Raw genomic sequence first — 15,846 nt, 5'->3', positions numbered from 1 at the left:
CTCAAGTTCACATGAGTTTACTTACATAAAGTCTGTTTGCTTGGAGACTGTCACGGAAGCTATAACTTTCCTCTGTACAGTATTCCTGCGTTTGAGGGAACCCTCTCTTTTCACTGGGCGTGATCATTCTGAGGGCCCTTCAATCCCCACACCCAGGTGACCCCAGGAGTGGGGAGGTGCTCCAGTCAGGGTATCCCGCCTATAAAGGGGGACCATGAGGCTGGATCTGCTGATTCTTTGAGATTTGGGTCATGTCACTAAAGTGACATGGGTGGGGGGAGGGGTGTGGTGAAACTTTATCTTGGTTGTGGTGTTGGTTACCACCGAATTTGTTTGTCAAAACTCTTAGAACTAAATACCAGAAATGGTGAATATTACTGTCTGTAAATTGTACCTTGATGGGGATCAGAATATGCCACCCCAAAATATGTCACTTTGGCATAAGGATTATTTTTAGCTAAAGGCAGCTGAGAATCAACAGATGCATGAAGGTTTCTTGCCCTCTTCTCATTTGCTTAAAAGCAGGGCATAAATTTCCCATTGTGAAGTTGTCTCTCCTCCCTTTCACCAGAAAGAGTGACTCTTATCACTGTAGATGAGGGGCTGGCACTGAGAGGAGTTTGCATAAACACACCTTACTAAAAATAACCAGTATCTTCCATTATTTGTCCCATATATTTGCTGGTCACTTTCCCATGATTTATCATCCCTTGCAACCTAAAGCCTCTTTCCTTCCTTAAAAGGGAATATAAATCCCGAGTCTAACCAGTTCTTGGAGTTTCACTGCTTTTCTGTGAACTCCCATGCATGTGAATATTAATTAAAATGTATGTCTTTTCCCCATTAACCTGCCTTTTTTTTTTTTGGTTTACTTCATAGGCCTCTAGTACCTGAAGCTAAGAGAGTAGAGGAAAACTTTTTCCTTCTTGACAAGCTCAGTTTAAAAAAAAAATTAAAAATAAATCCCTTCCTGAGAAATGTTTATGTGATATTAGTAATTGTGGGTAAAGGAAGAAAGATCACAAAACAGAATGTTTAGTTTGATGTTATAATGAACATCTGTGTTTTGAATTTGAGTTTGAATTTGCCCCAAACCTTCCTTTCCTTCTGGGAGCCTACCTCTCCCTGATTCTGGGTGGTATGGATGTAACTGTCACACATAAGGCCCTAGTGCTGTCTGGTCAAAGGAGCAGGTAAAGGGGTACCTGGATGGTTCAGTTGGTTAAGTGTTTTACTCCTGATTATGACTCAGGTCATGATCTCACGATTCGTGGGATTGAGTCCTGCATTGGGCTCTGTGCTGACAGTGCAGAGCCTGCTTGGGATTCCTTCTCTCCCTCTCTCTCCGCCCTCCTCTGCACATGCATGCACGTGTCTCTCTCTCTCAAAATAAATGAATAAACATTTTTTAAAAAACAACACAGAAGCAGGTACATGACTCTGCCTGAGCTGATAACAGTAGCCCCGTGTCCTGGGGAACATACCTAAAGAAAGCCTGTGACTGAAGCAGGGCCAAGCAGAGTTCCCCTTTACATTTATAGACAGTCGGTCTCATTACTGTTCTTGGTACTATTTCCTACCATTTGACTTTAAAATGGAAGCACAAAACCTCAGTTTCTGCCATCATTCATGTCACTCTGCTGAGGGAAACCAGCCTGAGCTAAGTTAAGAATCACTGTTCCTGCCATAGGCGATGCCCATCCTCAACCCAGCCCCCTCCTACCAAACTCTGGTCTTAAAAAAGCTGGACCCCTATGGAGGGTCGATGAGAGTTCTAGCGGCTCCATCCCCTCACCAACACTTGGTATTGTCAGAACCAAAACTTTTGCTAATTCATGAGCATAAACTAGGATCTTGTGGATTTTTTAATTCTAATAATCTTTTCAAATGTTTATTTATTTTTAAGAGAGAGACAGATTGTGAGTGGCAGGGGGTGGGGGGGTGGGGAATGGCAGAGAGAGGGAGACACAGAATCTGAAGCAGGCTCCAGATTATCAGCACAGAGCCCTACATGGGGCTCGAACTCACGAACTGTGAGATCATGACCTGAGCCGAAGTTGGAGGTTTAACCAACGGAGCCATCCAGGTGCCCAGGGATTTTGTGTTTCAAATTTGCATTTCTCTGATTATCATGAGGGTGAGAATCTTTTCATGTTTATCAGGCATGTGGGTTCCCTCATCTGTGAATTCTTTTGTTTGTTTGAAGTTAATAGTCCTTTTATTGCAGGGGGGATCGGAGGGGGAGACTAGAATTTGCAATTTGGAATGGATGTAAATTGTAATTTCTTAAACAGCAATGTTGATGGTTGTGCTGATGTCCACAACCCCCAGCCTTCTCTGCTGGCTCCCAGTCATGGTTCAGAAGGTTTTAAAAAACAGAGTCAGGGGCACCTGGGTGGGTCAGTCTGTTAAGCATCTGACTTTCCCTCAGGTCATGATTTCAGAGTTCATCGTGAGTTCACACCCTGCACTGAGTGAGGTCGAGCCCCACTTCGAGTGACCTCATACCCCACTTTGAGATCCACACCTCCACGCTGGCAGTGCAGAGCCTGCATGGGATTCTCTCTCTCTGCCCCTCACTCACTTGCCCCCCACCTCAGGAAAAAAAAAAAAAAGGAAAGAAAGAAAGGATTAAAAAAAATAAAGGGTCAGAAGATGCTCCTTTGGTAAAGGTTTCTTTTTAAAAATTTTTGTGAACGGTGATAACCTGACACCCATTTCACTCTAGTATAATTCAGACAATGCTAAACCCAACACATACAGCGTGCCACCAGGGTGTGTCACTGTCACCATGAGTCAGGGCACACAGAAGGGCCAGAGAACCATCCTACTCTGTCTACACAGTTTATCCTGCACCCATTTTTCTGCACAACGTCCTGAGGGAAACTATTTATAAATAAGTGAGTTTTTTGCAGGAAACGAGCTATGACAATTTACAATGTTTTTAAATGTTTATTTATTTTGAGAGAGAGAGAGAGAGAAAGCAGGGGAGGGGCAGAGAGAGAGGGAGAGAGAGAATCCCAAGCAGGCTCCACGCTGTCAGCACAGAACCCGACACAGGGCTAGAACCCACGAACCATGAGATCATAAACTGAGCCAACCCCAAGAGTCCGACGCTTAATCAACTGAGCCCCCCAGGTGCCCCCAGCTATGACAATTTATAGTAACAAATTGAACTAGATCCCATTTAAATAGGTCTTGAATTTTTTTTTTTTTTTTCATTTTTTAACACAAATGCCTGACTGGGCTCAGTTGTCAAGCTACATGCATGAAAAACACAAACAGTGTGTCAGTCCTTGGCCGATGGAACTGCAAGGTGTCCACTAAGTGCTTCCTTATCATTAAGGTAGTACAAGTATTTATACTGTGAAACTGATGTGTAGCTCAATCTCTAGGGAACAAAACCACCAACCAATATATGCAGGTTTTGTGTGTGGAACAGAAGGTGCTTTTGACGTGCAGTTTGGTATATAGAAATAGAATGAGTAAATTTTTTTTTTTTTTTGCAAGATGTAAGTAAAAGATTCTATTTGATTCTTCTAGAAAGGGGGAAAAATGGAAAGTCGGGGGTGCCTCGCTGGCTCAGTTGGTAAGGCATGTGACTCTCGATCTCAGGGTTAGAAGTTCGAGCCCCACGTTGGGTATAGAGATTACTTAAAAATGAAATCTTAGAAAAAAGTTCAAAGTAGGTCTTCATTCTGCAGTCATCATCTGTATGAATTCTTTATAGTCGGCTTATCCATCTCCATCAGTAGGTGCTTCTTGATCATTTCATCTACTTCTTCATCTGTTAGTTTTTCTCCCCAGTGTGTCATGACAAAATGTAGTTCTGCACATTGAGGTAACCAGTGCCATCCTTGTCAGACTCAGAATGCCTCACGATTCCTTTTTTATTGTCTGTGTCTTTCATTTTCCTAGCCATCGCAGTCAAAAATTCTGGGAAGTCAATGGTGCCATTATTGTCAACGTCCGCTTTGTTGATCACATCCTGCAATTCAGCTTCTGCTGGGTTCTGACTCAGTGACCTCTTGACTGTTCCAAGTTCCAAGTTCCTTTGTTGCGATGGTGCCGTGATCATCTTTGTCAAATTGGGAGAAGGCTTCTTGACGTCAGTAATCTGTTCTTCAGTTAGCTCATCAGCCATTGCACTGGGGCAGCTGCGTCCCCAGCTGGCCACCGTCCATTCCCATCTGCGAATTCTTCATTGATGGCTTTTGTTCAATTTTCTGTTGCATTATTTGTCTTTTTCTGGTTAATTTCTGAGATTTGTTTCTCAATGTATTCTGTGTACTGATTCTTAGCTAAATATATTGAATTGATCTTATCTCATGTGTGACTCATTTAATTTTTTTACTTTTAAAATATTTATTTTTAGGGGCGCCTGGTTGGCTCAGTTGGTTAAGTGTCTGATTCTTGATTTCATCTCAGGTCATGATCTCACAGTGTGTTGATTCAAGCCCTGCATCCGGCTCCACACTGACAGTGCAGAGTCTGCTTAGGATTCTCTCTCTCCATCTCTAACCCTCCCTCCCTCTCTCTGTCTCAAAATAAATAAACTTTTAAAAAGGTTTGAAAAAATAAGGGGCATTCACTTTTGAATGTCCTCTCTCTGTAAATACTCTAAAAAACTTTTGCCTGCTGCTCAATAAATAAATAAATTAATTAATAAATAATAAAAGATATATATATATCTTTTTGTTGAACAGAATGAAGATTTTTATTTTATTTTATTAATTTTTTTAACGTTTATTTATTTTTGAGACAGAGAGAGACAGAGCATGAACGGGGGAGGGGCAGAGAGAGAGGGAGACACAGAATCCGAAGCAGGTTCCAGGCTCTGAGCCATCAGCCCACAGCCCGATGCAGGGCTTGAACTCACGGACCGCGAGATCATGACCTGAGCTGAAGTCGGATGCTTACCCGACTGAGCCACCCAGGCGCCCCTGGAATGAAGATTTTTAGTGTAATTAAATGTATCACTCTTTTCTGAAAGTTTATGATTTTTTATATCTTAAGTAAGAAATTCTTCTCTATTTTTAAGTTCAAAAATTTTTCAGTTTTTCTTTTTCTGATGCCTGGCTGGCTCAGTGGTACAGCATGTGACTCTTGATCTTGGTGTTGTGAGTTCCAGCCCCACATTGGGTGTAGAGATCATTTAAAAATAAAATATTTTTTTTTCTTTTTAATGTGTATTTATTTTTGAGAGAGAGAGAGACAGTGTGAGTTGGGGAGGAGCAGAGAGAGAAAGGGAGACACAGAATCCAAAGTAGGGTCCAGGCTCTGAGCTGTCAGCACAGAGCCCAGCACAGGGCTCAAACCCACGAACCATGAGATCATGACCCGAGCCAAAGTCGGACACTTAACCAACTGAGCCACCCAGGCGCCCCAAAAACAAAATCTTAAAATAAATAAATAAATAAAAATGTTTCTTTTTACATTTAGGTTTTTAGTTCACCTGGAATTCACTTTTTGTGTATGCTTATGAGGTAAGGCCTTACTTTTGGTTTTTAAAATTTCCATGTGGCTAATCAGTTGTTTTGGCAGGATTTATTAGAAATGCTATTTATTAAAAATCAATATCCTATTGAAGGAACCTTCCTCATACTGATTTGTAATGTCACCTCTATTATTACCAAAGTCCTTTAAGATAGGTTCTTTTTGTTTTTTTAAAGATAGTTTGAATTAATATATGTTTTAATTTTTATTTCTATTTTTTTAAGTTTTTATTTAAGTAATTTCTACACCCAACGTGGGGGTGGAACTCACGACCCCAAGGTCAAGAGTCTCATGTCCTTCCAACTGGGCCCGCCAGGCGCCCCTGTATGTTAACGTGTGTTTTTAGTTGACTCCTAATCTATACAGAATTTGGCATTAGGGAATAGAGTGTGTCAGGCAACAGATATTACATATGGAATTGGGTGGGTTTGGGGGTAGGCTGGGGGTGCCACTGGTCTCTGCTGGGAAGTTGGGCATCCCTGGCTCACAGTAGGAGAACTATTGGTTAAACCGGGATTTTTGTATACTGGGACTGCAGAATTTGTGACATCGGTAGGAAAAATTCCAGCTGTTAGATACATCTTTAGCCTTTGGAAAGGGGCTACGGTAAGACAGATTTAACTGAAGGAGGGCCATCTGAAAAGAAAGGGGGAAGAAATCATATAGCTTTCCTTACAGATGTCCTTTTTGTTTCCAGGAGGAAATCCAAAATTGTACATTTGGTTGTCTGAAGCCTGCCAGAATTTGAAAAGCCAAATGATCTGTCCAATTAAGGATAGTTATCTTAAAGGAAGGAAACTGGAGGGTTTATCAGAAAATTCAGTTGGAGGCCAGGAGCCCACCATACCTCCACCCCCCATCTCCCCTCTTCCAAGCCTCTGTTAAAGCTCATGGCTTAGATCAAGGATGATGGCACTGCCTTTGAAAAGGCAGTTGGGGTACAGCCTAGGAGCACAGAGCAAATTTTAGACGCCTTCTCACCCAAGATTTTTATATTAATTTCTCACTGCTATTGTAACAAATTGTCACAAATTTTGTAGCTTAAAAAAACACAAATGTATTATCTTACAGTTCTGGAGGTCTGAAGTCCAAAATGGGTCTCACTGGCTAAAATCAAAAGGTTGGCAGGGCTACATTCCTTTTTGGAAGCTCTAGGGGACAATCTAATTCCTTGCCTTTTCTAGCTTCTAGAGGCTGCCCACATTCCTTGGGCACATTCCTTGGTTGATGGCCCCTTTTCCATTTTCAAAGCCAGCTACACGGATCAAATATTTCTCACAACATATCTCTGACACTGACCCTTCTGTCCCCCTCTTCCATTTTTAAGAACTCACGTGATTCCATTAGGCTCATCTGGATAATCTGAAACAATCTCCTGATTTTAAAGTCATCTGATTAGCCACCTTCATTCCCTCTTGTCATGTGTAACCTATCATAGTCAGAGATTCTGGGGATAGGATATGGATGTCTTTGGGGAATCACTATTCTGCCTGCCACAATTATTCTGTTGAATTTTCTTATACTGCATGACACCGCTATAAGTGGCTGCATTTTAATTTATTTAAAATTTCCCTGTTGGGGGCGCCTGGGTGGCTCAATTGGTTAGGCATCTGACTTTGGCTCAGGTCGTGATCTCATGGTTTGTGAGTTCAAGCCCCGCATTGGGCTCTGTGCTGACAGCTCAGAGCCTGGACCCTGCTTTGGATTCTGTGTCTCCCCCTCTCTCTCTCTGCCCCTCCCCCACTAGTGCTCTGTCTCTCAAAAATAAATAATCGTAAAAAAAAATTTTTTTTTAATTTCCCTGTTGATAAACTCTCTGGGTTTTTTTTCTTTTCCTTTAATAAATGATACTATAACAAACACCTTTGTAAATATGGTTTTACATTTTGGATTTTTTCTTTGAGGTTCATGGAATAAATGATGCAAATATTTTTATGACTTTAAATACCATTGTCTGGATTTTTTGCTAAAATAACTGTGCTAAGTTCATATTCCTTTATTGTACATGAGAATATTACCTCAGTAAACTCATGTCGATACTGGCTTTTAGCAGTGAACAGTTTTCGTTTTTATTTTTTGAGTATGTTGAGGCTGAACAAGTTTTCCTATTGTAAGTTTTAGGATGGGAAAGATTTGGGGCTTTCCTAGCACCTAGCATGGTGCCTAGCATTGCTTTCAGTAAATATTTGTGCACTGAGCGAGTAGAACAGCATAGTGCATAGTGGAGTGGTTAAGAGCTTTGAAATCAGACAGATCCGGTTCACGTTTTCAAGTGTTTTATAAATAGCGATTTATTTAATCTTCCCAACAATCCTGTAAGGTAGGTACTATGATTGGCACAGTCCCCATTTTTCTAAAAATGAAACTAAGGCACAGAGAGGTGAAGGAACTCTCCCAGGACCACATAGCAAGTAAATAGCAGACCAGAATTGAAGCCCAGGTTATAAATTCTGGTTCCAGTAGCAATGTTCTTAACACCACACAGCTTCTCTGATACACAAGTGTCTACTTCACAGGGTTGTTATGATGATTAAGTAACTTAATAGAAATGAAGTGCTTCTTGGTCGAAACAGTGCTTGACATATAATTAAGTACAAAAGTTGGGGTGCCTGGGTAGCTCAGCTGGTTAAGTGTCTGACTGCAGCTCAGGTCATGATCTCACAGTTCTTGAGTTTGAGCCCCACATCGGGCTCTGTGCTGACAGCTCAGAGCCTGGAGCCTGCTTCCGATTCTGTGTCTCCCTGTCTCTCTGCCCCTCCCCCGCTCACGCTCAAAAATAAACAAATGTTAAAAAAAAAAACAAACACAAAAGTTTTTGCTCTTTTGTTATTCATGTTACTAGGATCACTATTATATTTTATGAATTGTTTATATCATTTATCCATTTATGTATTAGATTCAAACAGATTGTGTTGTCTATTTCTATGTTGGTTTATACAGTTAAAAGTTATTTCTATTTAAAGTTTCCTTATTTTATACGTAGTATTTGTTCACATTAAAGTAGTACCTACCAATTAGGATGGGATGCTATGTACCTGGACTCCTGTCTTTGCTGTATGTAAACCATAATAAAGTATGTTCTAGCAGTCTTCCCCCTGTGACTGACAGAATCCGAACAAGCAAAGACCACCACTTCAAGCCACACCTTCTTCTTTGCACCACAGTGTGAATGCCCTTAATGCCAAGGAACTGCACAACTAAAAGTGGTTAACATCATAAATTTTATGTTTATTTTACATAAAACAAACAAAAACATACCCTTTTCAAGTGTAAGTGGATTTTAAAAGAGGGGGATCTTAGATTCATCAGTCTCTAACAGAGACAAATCTTCTAAAAAGCTTAAAAAGTTTTCAGACTGAAAAGATGCCATATGTGTATCCAGCAATGATGTCATTAAAGTAGAGTGTTCTCCTAATTCCTCCATGCAGTAAGAAATCAATAGCTTCCCATCCCCCTTCCCCAAGAAAGACAAAAGTAAACTGGGCAAATGGGCAAATGTCTGAAACATTATTGTTAACTCCTTAAATATTCAGACTACTAAAATCATGTACAAACAAGAGTTTGTACAGTTGCTCTCATGACTCAGCACTCAGGGATTTCTCATGCATTAGGTACAGCTCAGTCACTGCATTACACAGACAATATCATAATGTAGCAGAAATAATTGTCCTAAGTGTCATAGTCAATGAATCATTCAATTAAGTGAACGATTACATGACCAATCCCAGTAGGGGTCACTGCCATTCACTGCAAAATCATGTAACATTGACTTAGAAGAAAATTTCAAGATCATAAAATAAGATCATTCATTTGGAATACAAATTATTTAAAAAAATTTTTTTAAATGTTTATTTATTTTTGAGGGGCACCTGGGTGGCTCAGTTAAGCCTCCGACTTCAGCTCAGGTCATGATCTCACAGTCCATGAGTTCCAGCCCCCATCGGGCTCTGTGCTGACAGCTCAGAGCCTGTAGCCTACCTCAGATTCTGTGTCTCCCTCACTCTCAGCCCCTACCCCACTCATGCTCTGTCTCCGTCTCTCAAAAATGAATAAACGTTAAAAAAAAGTTTTTTTTAACGTTTATTCATTTTTGAGAGGGAAAGGGAAGAAGGCAGAAAGAGGGAGATATAGGATCCAAAGCAGGCTGTGTGCTGACAGCAGAGTCCAATGCGGGACTTGAACTCACAAATCTTGAGATCATGGCCTGCACCAAAGTTGAACACTTAACCAACTGAGCCACTCAAGCACCCCAGAATACAAACTGTTTTTTAAATATGTCCTCTGAATCTCATAACTTTGAATAATCTATATCAAACCCGTGAGCAAGTATTTTGTCAAAGTTACACAGGCGACGTTAAGGCTGTTAAGAGATAAACTGAAGCATATTAAAAATTTTAAGTTTATTTGACCAAAAACGGATTTGAATCAGACAGTGCCAAACTGGGAGTTCTTAGGAGTTTTTCACCCACAGGAGCTGGGACAAGACTTTTATAAAGACAGAAGCAAAGTAAGGAAATTATTTGATTGGCTACAGCTTAAAGCCTAGTTGGCTGTTTGTGATTGGTTGTCTTTAAGTTTTTGATTTCTTAACCTTAGGTATTTCAGGTGTTAGTTTTGTTTGCTTAAGTAGGCCACTAAGGCATTAAAGCCACCTCGGCCTAATGGCCTCCTTGTTTAATTAATTTAACAGGGCTGACGCTAATCTTTTTTAAAACCAATTGTTAGAGATTATTTCCATAATTCGCAACTATAATGTAATTGACACCTGCTGGAGAAAGTAGATCATGACATAAATCATCACAGTTCTCCAGCCTATCCAGCACTACTTTTTTTTTTTTTTGCAGCATACAAATGCCACACATTAAAACACAGTAATCCAAAATCTATTCCCTCTGAAAGGGATGGATTCCCTGGTTGACTTCAGGTTTGGAGTAGGAAAAGCAAAAGGTGGGCCTGGATCACTGTCATCTTATTGGTGCAGCAATTAAGAAAGTGTTTTTTAAACACTTAAGTGCGTGTAGGGTCGCCGGGTGGCTCAGTTGGTTAAGTGACCAACTCTTGATTTCGGCTCAGGTCACCATCTCCTGGTTAGTGGGATCAAGCCCTACTTCCAGCTATGGGCTCGGAGCTGACAATGAGGAGCCTACTTGGGATTCCCCCCCCCCCCCTCCCCTGCTCATGCTTGTGTGCTCTCTGTCAACATAAATAAATAAACTTAAAAAACAAATAAAGGTGCATCGGAACAAGTCAAAAAAACATAGGAGTCCACTAAAAGATGCTGAACACCCAACACTTCAGTTGAAGTGATTAATCTTAGTTTAATTCTGATGCATCGTATAAAACAATAGGCCTGAACTCTACATGTTGTATCTTACTTTGGATTCTCTCTCTCCCTCTCGCTTTTTGCCCCTCCCCCACTTGTGTGTGTACCATGTAGGCTCTCTCTCAAAATAAATAAATAAACTTTAAAAAAAAAGGAGGGGAAAAGGCAGTACACCAAGATTAAGGGAAACAAAAGCTACATGACCATTAAAAGCAGTACATGATGTTAGATTGGGTCATGGATTAAAAAGAGGAAAAAAAAAATCTATAAAGAGTGTTTTTGGGGGCGCCTGGGTGGCTCAGTCGGTTAAGCGGCCGACTTCGGCTCAGGTCATGATCTCACAGTCCGTGAGTTCAAGCCCCACGTCGGGCTCTGTGCTGACGGCTCAGAGCCTGGAGCCTGTTTCAGATTCTGTGTCTCCCTCTCTCTGACCCTCCCCTGTTCATGCTCTGTCTCTCCCTGTCTCAAAAATAAATAAAAATGTTAAAAAAAAAAAAAAATTAAAAAAAAAAAAAGAGTGTTTTTGGAACAATTGGGGAAATAGGATTTTTGGCTGTGACTCTGTCACAATAGAGGCCAACAGAGGCATATATTGGGGTGGATCCTTTCAGCTAATAGCAGAGGCAGGAAAAGCTTGAAAAATGAGGCACAAGTTTTCCTTCTGTAAAAGAAATGGAAATTTCCATTTGTAAAGATCCCTCTCCCTTCCCATAGCAAGAAGAGGAAGTCTCTTCCAATTCTTATCCAAGGAGAAAGTGCTGACCTAAATCTGCATCACAAACCTTACTAAACAACCCTAGTTTACCATAGTTTAAGGTAACCTTCTCACAACTTGCCTTCCCTGCCCAAAAGCCAAAGCCACTTTTCCTTTTTTAGCCTAAGATGGTACATGAGCCTGAGTTTTAATCACCCTTCTGGACTGCTCATGGTAGGTGCTTCCATGCAGACACGAGCAGCATACATGTTAACAAATTTCTCTTTGTTCTTTTGTTGATCTGTCTTTGGCCAGTCTAATTTACTGGGTCCCAGCTGGGGAACCTAAGATGGGTAGAAGAAGATATTTTCTCCTCCTCTACTGCTGTTATTTTGAATATTTTCATCGTAAATGATTATTAGATAATATTATACCAATGTTAAACTTCTTGTATATGATCATGGTATATGCAGGAAAAGGTCCTTTTTCTTAGGAGTTAGGGATGAAGTGGTTAGGAATATAGTGCAGTGATGTCTGCGAGTTACTTTCAAATGATTCAGAGAAATGATCCAGAGAGACAGACGGAGAAAGAGAAAGAGAGAGGAAGCAGTAGTGGCCAAATGTTAGGCATTCGTGAATCAAGGGAATGGGTACCAGGGAGATCTTTGAGCTATCCCTGCAGGTTTTGGACGGGCGCCTGGCTGGCACAGGCCGTACAGCACTCAGATTCTTGATCTTGACTGATGGCATTAAGTTTGAGCCCCACACTGGGTGTAGAAATTACTTAAACACACACAAACACACACACACACACACACACACACACACACACACACAGAAATATTCTTCTAACTTTTCTGTAAGTTTAAAAGCATTCAACATAAAAAGTTTTGGGGAAATTGCATTAAAAGGGTCCTTACCATATGTTTCATTTATTTGTGTTTTTGCTTAAATTGTCTTTGCTGTTACCCAGTCTGGTAAGAGTCTATATTCAGACTCATAACTTATTTTCTAGTACTTCAAACTCTAGGTATTTTTGACTACATGAAATAGAAAAGTAACACCATTAGATTTTCTTCCCAGAGATTATTCTTTTGGTAAAAATACATTGGAAAAGGAATCATTGTAAGTTCCATGTTTTAGATTTCCTAAGGAAACTGTTTTAAAGTGCAAACATTTGACCTGGGTTACCATTTGGTGTGGTTGGATGGTCAGTGGGAAGATATAACTGGGGTCATGGAATTTTAAGGCCAGAGGGATCTTCAGGATTATGAATACATCATGATTTTTGCTCATAAGTGCTTCAATATCTGCAGCCACCAGCGAGTTGCTGCCTGGCCATTGGGAAACCCATGCAAATTGGAAGTACAGAGACGTAGCATGCCACAGGACAACCTTGGACATTGGGGTGGGGAGCTTAGTGATGAATATTCTCTTCTTCTATCCTTCCAGTGAACAATTCTGAGGTGAATTATATATGGCTCCTCAAAGACGTTGCAGCAAGATTAAACTCCAATTTCCCAGCACAGTGAAAATGCAATTGTCACCCTATTTCACTCTTTTCAGTGCCTCCCACCACTGGGATCACTTCCCAAGATAAAAGGTGTACATTTCCCGGGCTCTGCATATGATACCTGTATTCTATAGGACCTTACCTGGTGCCTATGAGTCCTGATCCTCTCAGTTTCTCTAGACAGAATCATCTTACTTCTCCTTGACATCTTGCTGTGCCAAAAACTGGGAGCGGACCCAGCTTTTTCGCTAAGGTAGTGAAAACTCCTTTATAAGTTTCCCCCATTGTGAACATTCCTGGATATCTGTTGTCTGCCTCCCATCCTGTACCTTTAGTCCTTGCGGGTTACAATCTTTTCCTTCCTGTATTGTTATTTTAGCCGGGGAATGCTGAAATATACAATAACCAAAATGAAAAAAAAAAACTCACAGAAGGGCTCAATAGCAGGATGGAGATGAGCTGAACACTCAGTGAACTTGAAGACAGAACAAAAGAAATCACCCAACTGGGGGCACCTGGGTGGCTCAGATGGTTAAGTGGCTGACTTTAGCTCAGATCATGATCTCACAGTTCACAAGTTTGAGCCCTTCATCTGCTGTCAGTGTGGAGCCAGCTTTGGATCCTCTTGTCCCCCTCTGTCTCTGCCCCTCCCCTGCTTGTGCTCTCTCTCTCTCTCTCTCTCTCAAAAATAAACATTAAAAAAAAAAAAAAAGACATTACCCAACTGAACAGCAGAGAGAAAATAGACTAAAAACAAACAAAAAACAGAGCTTCAGGTGTTAGTGGGACTGTAATACAAGATCAAACATGTGCCCTTTTTTGCATTTTTTGAAATGTTCATACAGTATTTTTCCTCTTTGCATTGTTGTTAATACAGTGAGTTACACTGATTCATTTTTTGACTGCTAAGCCACTCTTGCATATCTTTGTGATGATATATTATCCTTTTCTTAAGTGTTGAATTCTCTTTGCTAATATTTTATGAAGAATTTTTGTACCTGTATTCATGGAGCTATTGAAGGAAAAGACACTTGATATAAAAATATTTAAGTAACAACCCCCTGGATTATTAGAGTAGTAAAGGTAAGGGAACCCATTGTTTAAGAAATGCAAAGTCTATACCTTTTATCTTGAATAGAGTTGGAGAGTTAAGGAGGGCTCCATATCTCTTTTGGCTTTGTCATTTACAGAAATGCAGATTTGTTTGAATCGCCTGAAAATAACCAGAAAGATCGCCATATTAGTTATACCAATGAGTATAAATAGGTTAAACTTCCTATGAAAAGATAAAGATTCCCAGACTGAATCAGAAGACAGCATCCATCTCCAACTCTATGGTAAATAGGAACACCCTAAAATTAAGTGACAGAAAAGAGTAAAAGTAACATGATTAAGACAGTGTCTTTCTTTTCCTAGTTTTCTGAATTGTATTGAATGCCCTCTAGCATATACTGCTTTTTAAAAGATGTATTGGAGGAGTGCCTTGCTGGCTCCGTGGGTACAGCATGCAACCGCTGACCTGAATATTGTGAGTTCAAGCCCCACATTGGGTGTGGAGCCTACTAAAAAAAAAAAAAAAAAAAAAAAAGGTTCTTTTAGAACTATAGGGGTCGTTCTTAAAAAAATAAAGGGGTGCCTGGGTGGCCCAGTCAGGTAAGCATTCGACTTGGGCACAGGTCATGATCTCACAGTTCATGGGTTCAGACCCTGCATTGGGCTCTCTGCTGTCAGTGCTGAGCCTGCTTCAGTTCCTCTGTCTCCCTCTCTCTCGCTGCCCCTCCCTGGCTCACTCTCTCAGAAATAAATAAACATTAGGGGCATCTGGGAGGCTCAGTCTATTAAATGTCCCACTTCAGCTCAGGTCATGATCTCGCAGTTTGTGGATTTGAGTCCCAGGTCGCTCTCTGTGCTGACAGCTCTGAGTCTCGATCCTGCTTCAGATTCTGTCTCTGTCTCTGTCTCTGCCCCCTCCCCCACTTACACTCTGTCTCTCTCAAAAATAAATAAATATAAAAGACTTATTGGACTTATTAATATTGTTAAAAGATGACTTGAGGTATATAAAAAAATTTAAGAGTTCATTTGAGCAAAAATCAATTCAAATCTGTCAGTGCCAAACAAGAAGTATCTAGGGACGCTCCATCAGGAAGCTCAGGGAAAGACTTACATACAGTGCAAAGGCAAAGAAAGGAAATCATTGATTGGTTATATCGGAAAGCCTACTTGACTGTGATTGGCTGTCCTTAGGTTTCAATTTTGTACCTTGAAGTATTTCCAGGATTAGGTTTTGGTTTGCTTGTGCAGGCCACAGGGCTTGAGAGCCACTTCAATCCGACGGCCTCCTTGTTTAACAATATAATGTTATAGTAACAAATTTTCTTTCCTTTTTTTAAAATTTGTTTTTAATGTTTTATTTATTTTTGAGAGAGAGAATATGAGCAGGGGATGGACAGAAAGAGAGGAGGACAGAAGATCCGAACCAACTAAGTGCTGAGAGCAGCAAGCGTGATGTGGGGCTGGAACTCACCAACTGCAAGATCATGACCTGAGCCAACGTCAGACTCTCAACAGACTGAGCCACCCAGGGGCCCCTATAGTAACAAATTTTGTAACATTGGATGATCCTATAGTTTCTGATATAAACTGTAAGATGGCCAAATATTTATCAGGCAATCCTATGCAAAGAATAAATACATAAAGCAAGAAATATCATACCAATATCATGCAGCGTAGAGGTAAAAGCATAAAGCATTAAGATACAAATGACTGTTTTATTTTACTTTATTTTATATTTTGCTTATTTCTTTATCTTTGAAAAAT

The 15,846-nt window shown here is 40.5% G+C and overlaps 1 long non-coding RNA gene and 1 pseudogene across 3 annotated transcripts in view; both read right to left on the bottom strand.

Annotated features, from left to right (window-relative positions):
* LOC113602200 (uncharacterized) overlaps positions 1 to 15,846 on the bottom strand; it is a 134,089-nt gene that overhangs the window by 69,136 nt on the left and 49,107 nt on the right. For 2 of the 3 annotated variants that reach the window (XR_003423577.2, XR_003423576.2), the window contains exon 5: positions 14,149 to 14,239. This is a non-coding gene — a long non-coding RNA (uncharacterized LOC113602200). Of the gene's footprint in view, positions 1 to 10,676; positions 13,416 to 14,148; positions 14,240 to 15,846 lie in introns of those variants that run through there. The other variant, XR_008291730.1, reaches the window with a different exon arrangement.
* On the bottom strand, positions 3,694 to 4,685 carry LOC106971574 (calmodulin-like; annotated as a pseudogene).

The sequence above is a fragment of the Acinonyx jubatus genome, chromosome D3, assembly GCF_027475565.1.
Source record: "Acinonyx jubatus isolate Ajub_Pintada_27869175 chromosome D3, VMU_Ajub_asm_v1.0, whole genome shotgun sequence".
NCBI lineage: Eukaryota > Metazoa > Chordata > Mammalia > Carnivora > Felidae > Acinonyx > Acinonyx jubatus.
This window is presented reverse-complemented; position numbering and strand designations above follow the sequence as displayed.